The sequence below is a fragment of the Megachile rotundata genome, chromosome 3, assembly GCF_050947335.1.
Source record: "Megachile rotundata isolate GNS110a chromosome 3, iyMegRotu1, whole genome shotgun sequence".
Taxonomy (NCBI): domain Eukaryota; kingdom Metazoa; phylum Arthropoda; class Insecta; order Hymenoptera; family Megachilidae; genus Megachile; species Megachile rotundata.
In genome coordinates this window covers 16,792,971-16,815,712 of record NC_134985.1, presented here as the reverse complement: position 1 = coordinate 16,815,712, position 22,742 = coordinate 16,792,971, and positions in this window count along the sequence as shown.

Sequence of the window (22,742 nt, the reverse complement as noted above, 5' to 3'; positions counted from 1 at the left end):
TTTCACGCGTGGTAAGTGTATGCATGTGTTACATACTTTTATAGTGGACTGATGTACTATTGTGGTCTTCACATGGTAAGTATATGCATATGTTACATATTTTTATAGTGGACTGATGTACTGTTGTGATCTTCACATGGCGAGTATATGCATATGTTACATATGGTTAATGAAGTGTACTATGTGAGGTGTATGTCTGATGCATGTATGTCAGTTTCTTACAGTATAACATACTGAGACCTTAAATATTAGGCATCCAGTAATTTAATCAAGTTAAACTACTATTTATAATAGGACACATGTATGTACACATGCACGCCACATGACTAATATGTTGTACTGTATGTCTGACCACATATGTCAATTTTCACTATGGCTGTCAACGTTCACCGAAAATGGTCGTACTGGAACATGTCCGTTAATTCATTCAAGTTAAATTTACGTTCATAATTGTACTAAGAACAGAAATAATTCATTCTCAAATTTAAACTTGAACCATACCAGCAGTATTACTATAACATTTTTCCCTTGTTTCTAACTTTAATTCATCAGGTTATATTGCATTTAAAGCTTAAACAGTGACCTCGTTCGCAATGTTAAACAATATACTGACACCGTATTCCATAATTCGTCATAAAGTAAATATTCAATTTACCACATTTACATACATTTTAATAGCCATTCATATTATGCCCCAATAAATGAATAATTGAATGAACACAGTTATTATTCATAAATAAACACCGGTCTCTCAGGCATCTCCATTAATATTTTTACATAAAATTGTCATGTGTGAACGTTTCGCATATACAATCTTTATGGTCTTTCAATAACAAAGAACAATAATTATATTCCAAAAATTTAGAAAATTTCCTCCAGTCTCCAAAATGTCCGAAAAGTATAATTCATTGAAACATATATTTACAATATGAACATCCCAATAAAATAAAAACACAGTCAAAAATATTATACAGTAAATACGCAGTAGTTAAATATAATTAAAATTTGCAAAAATTTAGAAAATTTCCACGAGTCCCCAAAATATCCAAAAACTATAACTCATTAAAACGTACATTCCGATGTAATCGTAACTCCACTCCAAGGGTTCTCATATATCTCCTCAGTTAAATCGTGTGTTCTTCGACTCGCAAATTCGTCGAACGAAGGGATACTAATTCGTCCCTTTATCTGCGAAAGGGGACAGAGTACAGGAACGCGAGCACCGATCGGTGTTGTATCGTTTTGTTCCGAGTCAATTGCGCGAAACTTGCCTCGCACATACATCTTGCGTTCCTCTCTCTTCGAGATCGTTCCTCTTCGATGGTTGCGGTTTACAGAAGACGGCTGGTTTGCCTCGCTTCCAAACAGGGACTGGTTTGATCTACGTGTACGCTGTAGACCGATACAGCACTGCAGCTGGTGTATCTGTTAATTAATTCAGATGAAATATGCCACGTCCGGAATCGGAGCTGCGGATACTTCGAGTACATCATGGCTCTATCGTTCATCGAAATGTTTGCTGTTTTATGAAACGTCATTTTGTGCAAGGTAAAAGATTTAATATTTTGGGAGGTATATTTGTGGTGAGTAGATGAACTGATTGATGGAGATTAGGGGTAGTTTCAAGTTTTGGGAGATAGCTTGGGAATATGGAAATTTGGAAATTTGCAAGGGTGGAATTTGAGGGGGTGGAATTTGGGGAATATGCAAATTTGGAAATTTGGGAATTTAGGGGGATGGAATTTGAGGGAGTGGAATTTGGGGAATATGGAAATTTGGAAATTTGAGAAATTAGGGGGATGGAATTTGGGGAATATGGAAATTTGGAAATTTGGGAAATTAGGGGGATGGAATTTGGGGAATTTGGGAGTTGGAAGCTTGGAAATTGGGGGATGTGCAATTTGGAAAATTTGAGAATTGGAAGCTTGGAAATTGGGGGATGTGGAATTTGGAAAATTTGAGAATTGGAAGCTTGGAAATTAGAGGATGTGGAATTTGGAAAACTTGAGAATTGGAAGCTTGGAACTCGGGGGATGTGGAATTTGGAGATTTTGAAAATTGGAAGCTTGGAACTCGGGGGATGTGGAATTTGGAGAATTTGAAAATTGGAAGCTTGGAAATTGGGGGATGTGGAATTTGGGAAACTTGAGAATTGGAAGCTTGAAACTTGAGGGATGTGGAATTTGGAAAATTTGAAAATTGGAAGCTTGTAAATTGGGGGATGTAGAATTTGGAAAATTTGAAAATTGGAAGCTTGGAAATTGGGGGATATGAAATTTTGAAAATATGAGAATTGGAAGCTTGGAAATTAAGGGATGTGAAATTTTAATTCACCCCTACATTCACAAAAATTTTTGCCATAAATATTTACAACCCCCATCGCCAGTCAAAAAGACAGCTGTATCCCAACACCTCGCCCCACCCCAGCAATAACAAATTACAGCAATCTACTTTACACCAAACAGTCCTACCAAACTAATAACAAATACTAAATCACAGCCATGAATCTCTCCATTCAAAGAACTATGTATAATGAAACAAACAATTTACCCCTGTGATTCATTTATTGAAAAATCAATTTCATGCACGCTGCGTGATATATAATGGCTCCGTTGTACACTTGCGTCGACGCTCCCGAATTAAATATAATAAATAGAATTCTAAGCCGAAGGGGGTTCTCTATACGAGTCGGGGTATTAGCACCCCTCGTGAAGAGCTCGTATCCATTGCGGTACCCCTTCATTAATTACAGTCACGAGGGGGCAATATGCCAGGAATCTTGAATACTTTGGGTCGATGCTTACGGGGTTCACCCCGCAGCTGTCAAATCTACCGCGCTTAGGGACCGATGATAGATTTTCGTGAAGTCGGTGTACGCATTCACTGGTCGTCGGTGAGCTGGAAAAGCTTTCCACACTTTTTGATGGTGTTCATATTTTCTCGGTTATGTCTCCCTAAAGAGTATTTTTAAATCCATATATTTGTAGTTATTCTTTTTTCAAGTTCTTTATAAGAAATTTGTTGACATTTTTTAAAGTGAACATGTAGTTGATATGACATATTACATATGTTAATATACATATGTGTATACACATGTGTGTGAGAGTTTTTTTGGATATGCTATTGACTGACATATTGGGTTTTTCATTTGACTCAAATACACATTTAACTATCTTATTCAGCTAGACCCTTTCTACGTCCTCAATATCCCATACTTCCAAATCTTATATCCCCAAAATCCTTAGATTTCAAATTTGTATCTTATCAAGTCTCTATGTCAACTCCCAATGTCCACAAATTCCTATGTAGCCAATTTCCAATATCTCCTCATTCTCAGATTAGTACAGCATCAAGTCCCTATGTCTTGAGATTGCTATATCCTCAAATCCCTGTTTCCGAATCTCCACATTCGCAGACCAGTATGTTCAGATCCCTATATCCTAGATTAATACATATCCAAATTCCTATGTGCCCAAATCGCTGTGATCCAAATTCCTATATCTATGAAATCCCTTTGTGTCCACATCTCTATCCTCAAATCCATGTGTTCTAAATCTCCACATCGCCAAATTAGTATGTTCCCAAATACCTATATACTGAAATTGCTATATCTTTAGACTTTCTTTAGACTTAGTCTCCAAATCTTCGCATTGCCAGATCAGTATTTCTTCACATGACTATTATCTACAATCCTACACTCCCTATATCCTCAGATCTTATGATTCTATCATCCCGTGATCCCATACTTCCTAAATACACAAGTTCTTAAATACATAACTTCCTACATATACCTACTTTCCTGTATCTCCAAATTGTATACCAAATTTGTATGCCAAAATGCCTACATCTCCAATCGCCATCTCACTAGATTGCCACCAATCGACGTCCATCAGACAGCAATTGACCTCCCATCAATTTCCCCAAAGTCACTCCCGAATTCTCCTCATCGGTCCATCTTAACGACACCGGAAACCGAAGATACTGAACAGGTTCGAAGTAGAGCATAACTCGTCAGAAGGGTTGAGCGATGACACCGTCGGGGTGAGAGAGGTAGACAGAGGTGAACAGGCAACGCTACTGCAGGGGCAGAAACGGAGGATCAGATTGATTAATAGGGGGTACATCTGTTACCGGCGAGCGAGAGGGTGGATGGCAATAGTCCGAAGAAGGGTAGCTCGCAGTTAGCATTAATCACTGCAACACGCCGCGGCCTGACTGTCAGGTCCCTTATAATGCCCATTGGCGTGGAACCGGTCGCTCTTTCCACCTGGGACAGATCGCTGGGGTCCCGTTCGGGTACATCCGACCGTATAAACTTACCATATTACCGGTGTTCGTGGAGATCCCGAGGATTATGCTCGTGGCCAGGCGTGAATTAATTGGGAACCCGTAATTCTCCGACTGCCCGATACCACACGCGGCAGACATTAGGCTTGTTGAATTATTAAGACACTTGTTTGATCTGTCAATCTGGGTTCGGAAACTTGTTGTGATAGGGGATCATTTGAACGATGGCGATCTTTAATGCGATTAACACTGTTTATACGTGTATGCATTGATGGCCGAATACAAATTGTGTGATCTGCAGATTTCATGGATTTTATCATGTCAGACCTTGATGTATGACAAACATGTTAACATCCTAGGTCTGGTGATTAGAATGCGATTAACAGATTGTTTATGCGTGTATGCATTGATGGCCGAATACAGATTGTGTGATCTGCAGATTTCATGGATTTTGTGATGTTCATATCAGACCTTGTTGTATGACAAATATATTAACGTAGGTTTATTGACTAGAAATTGAAGTCATTTCAATTCGAAAATGTTCGAAGAATTTAATAGAGTATATTACTAATTCAAGTAGCTTGATTACAAAATTTTCCCTTGCCAGAAAAAAACATGAATACGACAATATAAAATTTTGCATGCAGCTACGTTTAGTAGCATTCAGTGCAGGATCATAAAAAGGTTCTCGTTGCATAATCCGAAAGGACGCAAAGAGGGCCGGTAAGAAAGTTACAGTGAAATAAAACCACCCTTCACCCTCGGCTTCTTTATTCTCGCTTCAGCTCCGTTTCCATTATATTAATTAATAAAAGCCGAGGTGCGAGTCGATCAAGGCACGAATGGAAATTCACCCAACCAATTTTACGGTTTTTTAGGACAGTTCCGAAAACCTAAGTGGTTCCTTTAACCTAAGTACAATATCGCGCTCGACAATGCGTGTCCCCGTTCGATTCACGCCTTCATCTGATGATAATAAATGGCCGCGATTAATTGAATAATGGAAAGAGCGTAATGAGCCGTCGCGAAGGGGCGGGGGTGCTTTTCACTCCGCGAGAGAAGCGTAATCACGAGCAGTGTATAGCTACCCCAGTTACCGTCCCCTGAGCAGCCGCAATATTTTTCGCGTCCATTAAGCGGCGACCCGGCGAGGTGGTAGTTTTTAAGTGGAGGGTGGAAAAAAAACGTCTTACAGCCGCAACCCTCCTTTCTCTCCGAACGTTCTCTTCGTTTCACCCCTTAGGGAAAATCGTACTTCCGCGAGCCGGACTCTGGCGTGTTTCTTATTTCAAGCGTCGTTAGTTAAGATAAATTCATCCCCGGTTATTACGAATTATTGTGCCGCCAAATTGCGTTTGCCGAATGATCATTTCTAATGGAACGAACTCGATAAGTCGATATTACTGCTATCGAGTTCTCTTCGAACGAATTATTGGCCGGCGATGTGCACAGAGACTCCATTTATGTTTGATCGAATATTGGGAATCGAGGATTAAAGGGTTTTGCATTTATCGCTCGTTTATGCAGGCTGCAATTTACTCTTTAACTTCTTTTATTACTTTATATGTTCTTGGATATTATTTTTATGTAGACTATATTTTCTGGGACATGTTCTGAACAATTATGTGGTTGTGGTCATTAGCTGACTTTGGGGTTGTTGGATCATTAATTTGCATCAAACTTTGTTCAACTCTATTTTGAGGTATAAAAATGACTCCTATCAATAACACATGTAATATGTTTGTTAAACATGAATTTACAAGTTCATATTGAACACAGTTTTAGGAAGTATGTACTTAAATTTGTAATTAATTATATCAACATGCATCATGGTTAGTTAAAGACTTACAGGTCCTCACTTTGTTCAGGAGTGTATTTAAATTTGCAAATTATTATATCAACATGCATCATGGTTAGTTAAAGACTTACAAGTCCTCACCTTGCACAGGAATGTACTTAAGTTTGCAAATAATTATATCAACGTGCATCATGGTTAGTTAAAGACATACAGGTCCTCATTTTGCACAGGAATGTACTTAAATTTGCAACTAATTACATCAACATGCATCATGGTTAGTTAAAGACTTACAGGTCCTCACCTTGCACAGGATTGTACTTAAGTTTGCAATTAATTATATCAGCATGCATCATGGTTAGTTAAAGACTTACAGGTCCTCACTTTGCTCAAGATTGTACTTAAATATACAAATAATTATATCAACATGCATCATGGTTAGTTAAAGACTTACAGGTCCTCACTTTGCTCAGAATTGTACTTAAATATACAAATAATTATATCAACGTGCACCATGGTTAGTTAAAGACTTTTGGATTGACCACAGCCTCCCTGACGAAGAATTAACATCACCAAAAGATTTGCAGGCAAAAGCGGTCCCAAAAATGCCTCCCCCCAAGTTCCACGCGACGAATCTCGTAATCGTGTTCCCTCAGCAATTAGTGTGCTCCACATTCTCCATCTCGCGACGTTAACGCTTGAAAGTTTAATTAAGGATTAAAGGTGCGCCGGTAGAGATTCGTCGGATCTCGCGTGAACGTGGCGCGAGCAGCACGAAGGTGAAAAAAGGGCAAGAAGGTGGGTAATCATCCCCCGGTGAACTACGGGTGGCAAAAAACCGGTCGAGGAACGGAGAAACTTGGGAATCACGATAATCACGTCACATTCTCACGGTGCGTCAGCGCGGAGATAATTAATTGGAAATTAGCGGCACGGGCGCCGCGGGGTTAATCTGATATAAGCCACTCGGCGAAACCTCGCAACAGGCCCGCTCCCTCCGCTTCGCAGTCCCTCCCCGTCCCGGGGTGTCCCCTTCGTCGACGGAGACGAGGATCGCCTGGAAGCGGAAGAAGAGGGAAGCCTGAAAAGTTTTGAAATTCCGGCCGCGAGCACAGCCAGAGGAATTGATTACGCAGCGGCGTGGCTCGCGATAAATGGTAGTTAACGGAGACCCTGCTCGAGGTAGATAGCGGACCTTAACCACCTCGTGCACAAATTCTTTACAACTGTTTGCGGCCCAAGGTTGCGCCTTGCATCCTCTCGACGAGATAGAACACGCAGCCGACCAGCTTCAACGTTACGCCGACGATTCACCCTCGCCTCTTTTGTGATACGCCACTTCAGACCACGCTCTTATACGCTAAAACTGCTGCGGACCTTGATTACGATTAGGCTGTCATATCGTAGGATGTGAGGTATATTCGTATTTTTACAGGGGTATCGAGTACGATTTTTGGGACATCCTTTGTGTGGATGTAGGTTTCGATAAGTGAACATTATGGAACGGGGTTTTTCTAAGTTTAATGAACCTTGGGGTCTTTCTGTGGGTTTAAGAAGAACTTAGAAAGGTTTTCTAGATTCTCAGTTAGTTAGGTTTAAGTTGGATGAGCTAGTTTGGTGATTGCGTGAATGTAGAGTTAAGGACGTCGGTTGGAAGAATTGAGATTCTTCAAGTTTTGTGAGGTTCCTTATTCGACAAGTTTAATTACCCAAAACTTGAAATATTAGATAATGTTATGTTGCATTTAGAATGCAATGAGTTTGATGGACTTTTGTAGCAAGCTAACAGCAGCACAGGTTCAAACTTCACATTCACATGTTGATCACATAAGTACACATTTCCTTTGCACTTCAACATATGTACTGGTACAAAGCTCATTTCTAATCATCCTGAAAAATTAATTTCAGTATGTACATATATAATTTCACATATGTATAGTGACCACATATGTACACATATTCTTTACACTTAAACATATGTACTGATACAATGCTAATTTCCATCATCATAAAAATTTGAGTTAGATGTCCTATCAACATCCACCATTTGCGAATATGGAACTGAATACCTGTCTAGACATTCTCGAATCTAAAAATTAATTTGCTCTCACGAAAATCGGTGAAGTGAAAAATTTGTACCCCGAGTTAGTACATTTCTATACACCGAATGATCAACGATCGATTATTCGAAGCCATACAGCGGACTGCTCGGCATTCATCGAGTAACGAAATAGAATTCTTGCAGCGTTCATTAGCGAGGAAGGAAGAAGTCAAAGCGAAAGGACGAGGGGCGTGTGTCTGTGCGGTGGGTGCGCAGGTAATGGCCCTAATCCCGACGTAATTACTCTCGTAATTGCACAAATTCAATTTGTATGAAGCCCTTTCCCTCGTATTTCCGTGTAACCCATATATCTCCCCGTCGCGACTGCACGGCTACCTGTTCGCATCGTCTCCGCTTGGATTTCCGAATCATAGGTTTGCCCGACGCTAATGGAAAAGAGGAAAAGAAGAGGCTAGCAGCTGGCGGCTGAATCGAGACAGCGAAACGGGAGGACGCGGAACAGAGAAGGGAACCCGGTGAAGAGGAACGGGAGGACCATTAATGGCCACGGAGAATGCGGTTTCAATTATTGTCGGCAGGGGTTCGAGTAGCCGTTTCCATTCACGGATACCAGCTCCACAGGAATTATTCGTGTAGTTCATTGGTCGTCCTGCGTTCGATTGCATAACCCTCAATTTTCAACGGACGATTTTGGCCCCGACGGGGCTCGATTATTACGAAAAAGGAGGAGGCTTCATTTTCTCCCTACCGGCAAACATGCACGCGGTTCCACTCGCAATCCTGCGGCTGCCCTTTGACCCTAAGCCCGATAAGGGGAGAAGCCAAGTTATTTACGTATCAATTTCGCGATGATGAATGAAAGATATACTCCGACGTGGAATAAACGGTTATGAGCTACGCAGTTTTACCCCCTGACGTGATATTTCACGAACATTTCTTGATGAAATAAATGGGGAAATTGTTCATTTAGGTTGGGGAATATAACGTTTACAACGCTAAGTAATATTGCTATAAGTAACTTTAGGTAACTTTATATGCAATAAATTTTCCGGTCTCTAATGTTTATGTACTGAATATTCACGTATTGAATCTTTACGCACCGAATTTCTACGCGTTGAATTTTTACAATTAGAGTTTCTACACTATGGAGTACCTACGCGTTGAGTTCCTAAGCGTCGAGTATCCACGCGTCGACTATCTGCGCATGGAGTACCTGCGCGGTGAGTTCCCATGCGTCGAGTACCCACGCGCCGAATTTCTGCGCATGGAGTACCTGCGCGGTGAGTTCTCATGCGTCGAGTACCCACGCGCCGAATTTCTACGCATGGAGTACCGACGCGTTGAGTTCCCATGCGTCGAATACCCACGCGCCGAATTTCTACGCATGGAGTACCTATGCGTTGAGTTCCGATGCGTCGAGTACCCACGCGCCGAATTTCTACGCTATGGAATACCTACGCGTTGAGTTCCCATGCGTCGAGTACCCAAGCGCCGAATTTCTACGCTTGGAGTAGTTACGCGTTGAGTTCCGATGTGTCGAGTATCCACGCGCCGAATTTCTACGCATGGAGTACCTATGCGTTGAGTTCCGATGCGTCGAGTACCCACGCGCCGAATACCTGTGCATGGAGTACTTACGCGTTGAGTTCCGATGCGTCGAGTACCCACGCGCCGAATACCAGTGCATGGAGTACTTACGCGTTGAGTTTCGATGCGTCGAGTATCCACGCGTCGAATTTCTGTGCATGGAGTTCCAACGCGTTGAGTTCCTATGCGTCGAGTACTCACGCGTTAAGTTCCTATGCATCGAATACCCACGCACCAAATTTCTACGCGCCGAATTTCTACATACCAAATGTCTTCTCATTATAGCACCATTCATTCGATATTCCCGCGTTCAACCCCCACGAAATATACCATGTACAAAACACTATATCGCAATGCCCAAATCTATAGTAAACATAAATCAACTAATCATTCCTACAAAAAACAATTCATACATCACTTCCAAAAGCCCTACATTTAGGAATCCTATATATCCCTCTCTATATCCCTGTAGCTAGAATAGTTCAAGATCAGCGATTTCCGTAGCGGAAAATTGATGCCCTCGATTTCCCCGTCTCAGAAACGAAATAATTGACGGGAGGGAAAAATCAGGTCCGTAAGTACGATCTATTTATTAGAGGGACTGATTCGAAAGCAATCTATCAGCTGGTTAATCGTGCGTCGAACGTTCCGCCCGTTTCTCTCGCGACAACGACCACTATGAAAGTTCTTTTTCAGTCCGCTTTCATGGGGCGAGGAGAAAGTGTTTCTCAGCGTTTTAGCCGGCCTTTCACGGGGGGCGAGAAAAGTTCGAAATTACGGGATTCTAATTCGTTGGAAAGTTTTTAGGGGACGCCATTAAAACTCGAGCGCGTCGGATGTCTCGGACACGCGTGTGTATATCGGTGATTACGAGGCAGAAGGAGGCGTATCTTCAGAAATGATGGATCGTCCTTCATAAGTTGCCTCCCTACGGACAGATACTACACAATTCGGATCCGGCAATTAATGGAGACGATTAGCTTGCATAGATTCTGACACGCCTGCCCGTATCCGCTGGGTAAAACACGAGGAGGCACAATGAGCCTGATCGGGTTTTGTTCGCCGAATAATAACGTTCTTTGGCGCGATTATTTTTAGGAACCATTAGTTAACGCGCCTGAGTTTGCCCGCGAGGAGGACGCGCGTGGATTTCGAGCGATGTCGCTCGTAAATCAGCGCCGCTGCACGAGGAAAAGTAACCGGTGCTGCGAGCATACTGAGGGATCGATTAATAACAATTTATCGCCGGCGAAATTGATACGTCTCATAATTAAAATCCAGGCTTTGTGGGGATGAAATTGAATTGATGCGGACTTCCCGTTTCGATTCCAGCCAGATACCGCTTTCATAAATATCGAAACATCACGGCCGTGCCACGTTTTAAAATCTAGCTTACGTTTCGGTACGTTTTGTGCGATCGATGTATAGGCGGAGTTTGCAGAAATCGATGGACGTCGAAAACTGGTTAACGAGCTTTTGTATCGTAGAATTTTTGCAGAATTTTTTTGAATTTTCTCTTTCATTTTTCAAACTTAATTTTTTATTATTATTTGGACATTTCTAGTTTCATAATGAATGAAGATATACTTGATATGATTTTATTATATTTTTAGACTCACAAATCTCTGGGTTCCAAAATTTTTTAATCCATCTCTAAAAGGTTACAATCTTCAAAAATTCTTAGAAGTCATTCTTATGAGTTTTGACTCATCTTTCTTCTCTGATTGCCACATTTTGTCCCCTTTTTTATATTTTTTTTTAAAATGTCCCCTCATAGGACAGCGGAGAAATGTCAAACGATCTTGATTTTCACAAACAAAAACTATGATCCAGTCAACAAACACTATCATCTAGCAGATAATAACACGACATGTATCGAATCACATGGATTTTAATCAAACAACGTAGCATTCATTCAGTAAGCATCGATAACTCGTCACACCAACAGCGAACGATTCGAAACTCGACTCGACATTCTCGAATGGTCGCTGGCTTCGATCCAACGTTATTGTCTCTTCGACCGATCGACCGGCAGCAAGGAACCGAGTCACCAATTCGGAAAGTACAATCCGAGGGAAGCCAGGGGTCCATTCTTCATGGACAAATGGGCATGGCGTTTGCGAACGAAGTACGAAATATCGTTTTGGCCTCCATTTCCTCGACGGTCTAGTCGTACTCGCAATTACGTGATCGACCTTTGCCCCATTCCAATCCATTAAGTCACGAAAGGGCGCGCGAAGCGTCGAAACTTGTGCTCGCCTTCCTCTGCTGCGGGCATATGCCGATGCTTGTATCTACGTTCCCATTGTTGCTCCACTGTTTCGTTCGTAAAAGCGTGATTAATTGGACCTATTTACCGAACTGTGTTTCACTGTTTGTTTCGAAAAATTCTGGACTGTGTATGTGGGCTCTTGACTACTTCACATGTGGAGTATTCATATGTCTCATGTGGACAGGGTGTGATATGCAAGGTAAATTTTGAAACTTCCCTTTCAATAATCTTGAAGTATCCAAGGTTATCATTATACATACTTGTCTCTACATACATGTCTCTACACACATGTCTCTACATACATGTCTCTACATATATGTCTCTACATACATGCCTCTACATATGTGTCTTTACATACATCTCTCTACATATATGTCTCTACATACATGCCTCTACATATGTGTCTTTGCATACATGTCTCTACATACATGTCTCTACATACATGTATCTACATACATGTCTCTACATACATGTCCCTACATACATGTCTCTACATACATGTATCTACATACATGTCTCTACATACATGTCTCTACATACATGTCTCTACACACATGTCTCTACATACATATCTCTACATACATGTCTCTACATACATGTCTTATTCTTATTGTTCCTCCATTCACCTTCTTCATTTTTAATTACCTTTAACCTCTCAACATCAAGTCAGACTCATGATGCATTCACAGTTCACATATGATGAATGTTAGTAGAATTCTGAAGCTTGAGTCCAAATAGGACTTGCAAACTCAGGTATCACTTAATACAAAATGAACACATTTACACCTTCGTTATTTGTTCTAATATTGTATAGTTCTGACTGGTTGTATAGTTGCATCTAACAAATTGTACGGGGTTAAATTGTATGCACCGGTTAACACCCAATCAAAAGATTTACATAATCATTTTCAGCTAGAATGTATACATTTGTCAGGAAATTGTTAGAGGCGTCTAGGTAAACGTTGGCCCTCAAGGGTGTTTGTGCCATGCATCACGGTAAGTACATCATAATAATAAGAGTGCAAACAATATCCAATGGCTTTGGAAATTTACGACGGGTCCCGCAGCTGGAGCATACGGTCCGTCTAATCCCGCAAATGTACGATGGATTTGGGCAATAGGGCGGTGATATTCGTCATAAGGGCCCGTCGAACATGTGCGCGACGCTGACCGGTTACAGATGCGAGGATGAAGACTCGCGGCCGCGTAATCCTCGCGGATACGAGCGTATGCGAGCGGAATCGAACGATCATCAATTACAGAGACTGGTTCTCCCTTCGTAAGCCGTACGTCGCTCGGTAATCGATGCAATATTAATAAACCGCGATTAGCATGTGCGAAAAATCGATCGGTCGCCGATCACACGTGTGATTAATGATCCGCCCCTCCCGGCTTTCGGAATCCAGTGAATCGTCGAATCGTAAAATTAATAAATGACTGCGATCGACGCGACGGCAACTCGTTAACGATATACCAAGGCACGCGTTGCCTGGCTTAATATAGAAACGCGAACTAATATCGAACCCTTGTATCGTGTCGGATCATTACTCGCTGATTATTCGACCGCGACTTCGTGTTCTTCGGAGATAATGCTTTCTGAATAATCAGGGCATTAACAGTTTAGATAGCGTCAGCGGATATACTCGTGCAGGGAATCTGATCTTTAGTGCGGTTTTCACTGCTGAGGCTGATATCGACATTTTTAATTAATGGCAAGATCTTTCAAGCATTTTTGAGATTTTATGAAGGGTGTCCAGTTAGATAATTTCACACATACAGTTGTGTTCATGAAGATGATTGTAGGACTGTTTTTCAATATTTATTAAAATGTACACTTATAGTGAGTGTAGGTTATAGTGAGTGTATCAATATATTGCGGGGGTTGTTTAAAGTATGTGTAAAATAAATGAACTACTTATAGATTACATATGGATATGATCACTTAAAAATAAAATTAAAAATAATATATCAACACATGTCAACATATATAGATTTTCCTGTAAGATTATGGTTACTGATGTTACCTCTAAATTGCTCATCCTCTAACTTGCTCATGATACTAAATTTTAAAAAATTATTTATAATGTTAAGTCACCTATTGTTCATAATATGAAATCACCTAAAATTATTCACAATGTTACCTAAAATAAAATGTACAACCATAACATACAAAACATCAACAGTCTAATCATAGTGATTTAACAAATATAAAATTAAAACTTCATTGTATGAATTTTATAGAAAAAAATCGGTATCAACGAAACGACCCTAATCGATAACATTACATTTCCGTTAATCGTTCCCCGGACAATCAAACGGAAGAGTACGCATTGGCTACGAGTTCCGCAGGTGAAAACGAGCATCAGAACGGAACAATAGCGGTATAGCAGCGAGTGGGTAGCCGAAATCGAGGGGTGAAAATGACGAATCCGTGACAATCAATTACCAGGATGGACGGCAGAGTATTTCGGCCGATATGTGCCTAATCCCGGATCCGGGGACCGATGCAATATTAATAACCGACCGATTAGCGTGTCCGCTAAAATATACACTGCTATTATTCCCGGCATAACCGGGGATAAACAAGATTCCTCTTTCCTCTCTGAAACCGCACGAATCCCCATGGGGCTCGTGGCAGATGCGTGGGTGGAGTCCACGAATATCGAGCACGCACACGTGTATCGTTTCATTCGGTTCGCATAGCTTTAAGTAGGGATTATGGTTGACGAGGAACCTGTAGACTTCCCAGGCTGTGGGTTGAAGTATCGGCCTTTTTTTGCGTTGATGATGGAGTTTGCAGAATCTTGAGAGCTCTATGTCTTCAAATTTCCAAACACCTATGACTTCCAAATCTTTAAATCTTCAATTCTTCAAATCTCAAATCTCCCAAGTTACAAACCTCCCAAGCTGCAAACCTCCCAAGTTCCAAATCTCTCAAGTTCCAAATCTCCCAAGTTCTAAATCTCCCAAGTTCCAAATCTAGCAAGTTCCAAATCTCCCAAGTTCCAAATCTCCCAAGTTCCAAATCTCCCAAGTTCCAAATCTTCCAAGTTCCAAATCTCCCAAGTTCCAAACCTACCAAATTCCAAACCTCCCAAGTTCCAAATCTCCCAAGTTCCAAATTTCCCAAGTTCCAAATCTTCCAAGTTCCAAATCTTCCAAGTTCCAAACCTCCCAAGTTCCAAATCTCCCAAGTGCCAAATCTCCCAAATCCCAAATCTCCCAAGTGCCAAATCTCCCAAATCCCAAATCTCCCAAGTTCCAAACCTCCCAAGCTTCAAACCTCCCAAGTTCCAAATCTCCCAAGTTCCAAATCTCCCAAATTCCAAATCTCCCAAATTCCCAACACCCCAACTCCCCAACTCCCCAAATCCCCAATCCTCCAAATCTCCCACCCCTCCATCTCCACTTACAAACACCACCCGAAACAATCCGACAGATATAAGATGCACACCGGATCTCGTAGCGACAAATGCGTCCTCCGAGTCAAAGCGGTTGCATCGGAAGATTGATCGAGTACCTGACAGGCATAGTTCGATTGTCAGGTCGAACATTTACCGAGCAACATGATCGAAACCGAAGCAAGAATTCAGACAGGATGAGGATAGCACGACTTGGACTTCGATGACGACATTTCTGGCGTGTTCCGATGCTTTCTTTTGTACGGTCCACACGGCCGATGGTAGATTGTCTCCGAACAACTAGACCTGCCGTGTATTTCTCGTCAGACGCCTATCGAACCACTCGACCGTGTGAAAGGAACCTATCTGTGGTCGTCTGTTTGTTGGTTAGATTGATTGTTCACTGAACTACGCGACAAAGGTACTTTCCTTGCGGATTCTTCGCCATTTTATTTGCTGTTGACAGCTCATTTACGATGGGCGATCAATTAATTATTTACTTGTTCGCTTTTTGCTGATGGACGGAATTAACATATCAGATACATAATTTAATGTGTCTTTCAAATCTCGTATTTTCATTGGGTATAAATATATGTTTAATTATTTCGTTAATAGACATTTGTCTCGTTGTGGATATACAGCAATGTACATTTTGTTTTATACGTTCTGTGATGACTCATGATGGATTTAATTAAGTTTCATAGTGTTGCAATGAGTATTAGTCTTCCTTAAGTGTGATGTTCTTTTAGTACAATTTTTTAATGTTCTCCAATATTTTTCAACACAACTTCAAATTCAACGACTACAGTGATTATCGCAATAATCTCATTTGTCCATTTTGGTGCGTCTACTTGAAACCGCCATTATAGACCACCGTTATAGAGGTAAATGTGTATACTAAATGTGTTGCTAAATTATTAGTAATAATTCTTTCCATGAACGGTGCAATAAATAATCAATAACGACACAGATATAAACGAAGTAAACGTAGATTTTACGATGTAGATTCTATCGTGACAAGACGTTTCCTGTTCTCTAACTCTCAGGAGTATACCTTCCAGATCAAGTGGCATTGTCCAGAATATTACGTTCTCACCGCAAACAATTTCCTCGTGTTTCATCGCTTCCCACTTACAAGGCAATTACGTCAATAAAGATTTGAATCGCGAGAAAATGTTTCTCGAAGTGCAAGAAACGCTCGGATCACGGGTTCATAGATGTTATCCGATTAATTATAGCCGGCTTTCTAGCTGGTCAGCCGTAAAGAATGAAGCTTTCCAATCAAGCCTCTGAAACGGTAATCCGAAACGATACGCTCGATAGAAATCGTCGAAAAGTCGTTCTCGACTTTCGCGTCTTTCCCTCGGTCAGGTCTCCGATCGTTTATCATCGGTTTAAGCCGCGTGCGTTTGCAGTAAATTGCACTCTACGTTGCAACGTCATGCCAGACGGTGATATAGCGTTTTCCCGCCTTACCACCGCCAATCAATGCGCCGGAAATTGACCGTCTAACGGCCGGCCACGGTGCGTGTAACTTCTTTGTAATTTGTTTTTCAGGTAAGGTGATCACGCTCTACAATGTATCTACACGTCTCCCTAACATAGAGGAAACAAGAGTGAGGGAGGAACACAAGATTATATATGAATGTATATATGCTACAATATATGAATACCATTCAAACACATTTACTTTTATTACTCATATAGACATGATCAGATATGAGTACATTTAACATCATATGTTACACATGATTATATGTTACATATGATCATATATGATGTTACATATGAACATATGTATGTTTCAATATATGAATACCATTCAAACACATTTACTTTTATTACTCATATAGACATGATCAATTATGAGTACATTTAACATCATATGTTACACATGATCATATGTTACACATGGTCATTTATGATGTTACATATAAACATATGTATGTTTCAATACATGAATACCATTCAACCACATTTATTTTTATTATTCATGTAGACATGATCAGTAATGAGTACATTTAACATCATATGTTACACATGATCACATGTTACATATGATCATATATAATGTTACATATGAACATATGTATGTTTCGATACATGAATACCATTCAACCACATTTGTTTTTATCACTCATGTAGACATGATCAGTAATGAGTACATTTGACATCATATGTAGTACATGATCATATATTACACATGGTCATATATGATGTTACACATGAACATATGTATATTTTAATACATGAATATCATTCAACCACATTTATTTTTATCACTCATAGATATGATTAGTAATGAGAACATTTAACATCATATGTTACACATGATCATATATTACATATGATCATATATAATGTTACTTATGAACATATGTATGTTTCCATACATGAATACCATTCAACCACATTTATTTTTATCATTCATGTAGACACGATCACTAATGAGTGCATTTAACATCATATGTTACACATGATCATATGTTACACATGGTTATATATGATGTTACATATAAACATGTATACTCCAATATATGAATACCATTCAATATTTATTTTCATGCATCAACAACGTCTAAAAATAATTATTTCTACACATCCACACGCAAAAGTGACAAAGAATATTTTGAGTAACATAACAAGTCTAGTTGTTTTAATTTTGACAGTGAATCTTAAGGGTGAAAAGTGCGTTTCAAAGTAGAAGTCAGATGGTTCGAACGTCCTCGAAAGGAGGGCATTTTCCGTGCACGCGTGTAGGGCAGCCAAGAGAGCCTCTTAGCAAATTAACTTGCCACAATGAATTCCGCTTGTAACTGCAACGAACAGCCCCCTTTTTTTCCGCTCGACGGTGTTTCAATGATAACGCGCGACCTTTTCCCCTGTGACAGGCGAGCGCGTATTCGACGCTGAAACTGAAGCGCATTACGGGCCTATGAGCGTAATTTTCGTTCCACGAGCCTCTTCCTTTGAGATGTCACGCATTGTTCGGGCAAGTGCCGCTTACGGGGGCACGAATCGACGAACAAGTGAACCGAAATGAACAATTATCGATCCGTTCGCGGAAAAAAGTCATCGAGCATAAGAAGCCTGTTTCCGTAGTAAAATTTACCATTGTATCCTCTACAAGGTGCTAGAATCTCTAGAGCCTGGACCGTTCGTTTTAACGCTCCCCTCGAAAACGTTGAATCAGCTATTTGTGAATTACCTTCCAATTCCGCCGTGAGCTACGACACCGGGAGCAGCTATATCGCCATCGTCGACGTTTCCATGGCCGAGAGGCTAAGAGAACCCGCTGATCTGCCAAAGGTAGCTGGATCCCGGAAATCATATTAGCATGCAAATGCGTGTGCCTCTAATTTTCACGACAGGGTGTTATACGAAGGCTGGGTGATTTTAAACCCCGAATTTCTCGGTAGGCTTGTTTCGTGGGTCTTCGGATCTCTAGGTCTTCAGATTGTTAGATTTTTAGGTTCTGATTTCGGGATCACGGATTATAGGTCTTCGGATCTCTGGATGTTCAGATATCTAAGTTTTTGGTTTTCTAGATCTCCAGATTTCTAGGTCTACTGATCTTTATTAGGACTGTGTAAAGTCTTCAGATCTTTAGATATCAAAATTGGTAGCCCCCTAGATGTCCACACTTCTAGGTTTCCAAACTTCATACTCGAAATCCCAAGTTTGCAGATTTGTGAATCTTTAGATCTCTTCAGTAGAACCTTAGCAGAATTTAGACTTAGAGGCTAGATTTCGATGTAGACACAGATGTAGAGACATTGCAGAGTTATGAATCCAAGGAGAACCCAGACCTATATTAAGTTTAAGATTTGATGGACTTAGAAGTCTATGACTGGGAGAATATCTGATCCAATATCTGACATCTAAACATCTGACCCATATCTCAAACAACAATTCCAACAAAGTATTAAATCCACCTGAAAAGCAGCAATAAAAGAATGTCTGCATTGTCCAAAATCTAAATGATCCTCGATTAAAGTCTTTCTATTTGAGCTCCTCGAGTCAGCCACCATCATGGTAATTGTTAATTTATCTCCAGCAAAGAAGTGCGTTGACGTCAGGACGGTCGGTTAGAGGAACAGGGTAGACATTACTCAAATACTCATTAGCACGGTCGAAATAAACGCGCGGTCCTGGCCGCTAATTAACGCACGAGACAACCCCGTGTAGCTCGGGTTAAGGTGGTTCTCAAGATATTGTGTCGCATAGAGCCCCTCTCGTTTTTCTTTTTCCCTCGTTCTCATTCACTCGTCTCGGTCAGGCTGTCTAGAGTTCGGTGTGCGTGAACGTACCTGGCATTACCTGTTTTAATTAGCCACGAGACTAATGCGAGATCAACGTGGCCAATCCGGAATCCCAAGATGCCGTGGCCGCCATCAAGGGAGAAAAGAAGCCTGGCAAAATGCCGGCTACGCTATCATGAACATTCTAATAGGTTCATTTTTTAGGGGACAGTCTCTTTAAACTCCCCCTTGTTAATGAGAACGAATGCGTGTCGTTTACGGTAATCGCATTCTTTCTTGCCGTGGAAAATTTTGTCCGGTGTTTGAAGGTCAACGGGTTACAAAGTCAAACAAGTTTTTCATTTTTTAATATGTGGGTTGCTTAGTTTGGAAATATGACAATTTAGGAACTTTAGATGGTCAATGCTAAAATTATTATGGAGATCAAAATGACTTCTGTTTGAGGTCACACATGTACCTCTATACTCTCAAAGACTTACATTCACAAGTTGGTCTTTTTAACTGAATCTACAGTGAAACATGGTGCAATAGACAATTTTAAATTGGTACTTTTTAACTACACCTACAGTGTGTGAATCTGGTGAAGTGAACACCAGCGACAATTAATGATAAAGAAGTTTCAAGTTTTACTAGAAAGTTTGTTCTTTCAAAAAGTATAAAAAAGTCCAATTTTCGAACTAGCTCAAAACTACGAAATCTCTTAATCTTCACACCACTAGTCACATAGACCAGTACATAACCAATCGTACATAACGTCTATATATCTGAAGCTATCTTCTATCAGGGCCATATAACGGGACTCCGTCTGAAACCGGCGTCGAAAGAAATCGTTAATTAAATCGTCGAGCTCTCCCCGTAACCGCTCATAAGCAAAGCGTGGAAACGTTTGCCGAAATTTATGACGGTGAAGTTTCTTAACAACCTGTAACTGGCGCGCCGCTTACGGCGGTTTTCAATTGATAATCCGGCGCTCGGGCTCCCGCAACGCCGTCAACCAGCGCGGATGAATGATAGCCGCGATTTCTTAGGGACAAGGCTACTTACTCATTCGCGGCCGTTCCAACGAATTCAAAAGGGATCCACGAACAACGTGGCCGAGAGACGAGCAAGATCAAGAAGAATCGCGAACGGTTGCTGCTGCCCGGGGATTCCTATGAAATTTAAATGCACGTCGAGGAAGGTTTCGCGGTGGACGAAACCGCCGTTCGAGCAACCGAAAACGACAACCAAAAGAGGACTACGATGAAAAAGAAGCCGAAAGAAACAGAAACCGAGAAGAAAGGTACGATATTCAGCGACACAAGACCTCTCATTAGCGGATCTACGTGTCTCAGTGCCCAATTATCCCGTCCCCGGGAACGACCGTCACTCTGTTTTCCCTTCGAAATTCCTACCGGACGTCTAACACAATATAACAGAGTTCATTTCGTGCCAATTTGCATGTACCGTCGGCTAATTCCGCGAAATTCAATTTGTCGACGCGCCTTTCCTCTAGCACGTGCTCACGAGCCTCGTAAACCCGCTGGACAACACCCTTCGCTACACTCGTACGTGTTTCAACGATTTTTAGATCGATCTTTATAAACGATTAGTGAAGTTTCTGCTTTGACTATTCTGTTTTCATCATTTTCTGTCGATTGTTATTTCTGTGATTGTTACGCTTAAGATTGCCTTCAAGGTTTGCCTGGTTCAGTTTGGATCCTCAGGTCAAAAATGATGACTACCTTCTTCTGTGATTGTTTCTGTGATGGTTGAGGTTTCAAATTTTTATAAAGGGGGACATTTTTAAGTTACATCGATAATCTTGTCACATGGATCATATTGATAGTTTTCTACATTGATAGTTTATGTAAATGATAGGTTATCTAAATTTATCCAGTACTGACATGTGCATAATTTTACAGATTAATCTCATTTGACAAATATCCTCCAATTTCATTTCTTTATTTCACGCACAAGTAACAAAGTATTTGTCCTAAACGAAAGATTATTTTATTCAACTGAAATTATCAACTCGAAATTAAGTTCATCAGCTCCGAATTTCCGATAATCTGAGGCAAAGTCTCGCGAGTCAGCTCGAGAGATCGTAGTTCCAAAGCGGATCAACGCAGGGTCGAAAGTCGAATATAATAGAGCACACCGGAGATGGAAGCGTTTAATCCACGACTCGGCGATACAACGACCTATATTCGCATTTGTGTACGAATGTTTGCGGTAAACGGCAACGGCGTCGCGTGCGAGAACGATCGATAAATCAATTCGAGGCGAGTCCGCAAGCGCGCGAGCCGGTGTCTGGAAACCGTTTGCGTTGCAGGTAATACGGTTACATATTTTTTTTCTTTATTTTTCGCCTACGAGGGCCGCCTACGATCGCGGAAAAGACTCGAGTATAAATTATAATCGATTTGTGTGCCCGTGTCTTGACGTGCGTTGCGTGTAGACGCGGGTCATCGAACGAGTCGCAGAATCTCTTCTAAATACATTTCCATATTTTTACGGTTTGAATACGTTTTAAATAAAGATCTCATCGTCGCCTGTCACGGAGGAATGAGACACAATACTTGTGAACGTCCTACGCGAGTTGCAGGTGACGGATCTTTTTGCACATTTTGAAATACAATGGAAATTGAGCAATCTTGCACCTTGCTGTGTTACCAATTTTTTAAGGCTACATTGCTCATTTCGTACTTTAGCTCGTGTAACAGAGGAAAAATCATGAATATTAATTTTGTCAAAATTTTCTTCGTACTCAGAGTTTCTACAAGTGTCAGGTTCCACTGCGACCAACGTGTTAACAAGTTAGCAAGTTCAGCTAAGTGAAAATAAACGTGTGTAGACAATTTGTAATTGCTAACACTAATTTTCAAATTTGAGTTCTACTTTGCCAACTTGCATCGTTAGAGTAACAATGTTGCCAAACTTTGCTCTTCTTTTCTGTTGGTAACGTGTCAAGTTCGCACATAATCATTTAAAGCACTAATGAAACTTCTTAAAAAGTTTAACATTTCAAGAATAAAATTCAACTAAATATTCTATTTAATATGTACATTTTTTCGTATGATCAGCAAAGGTGTAT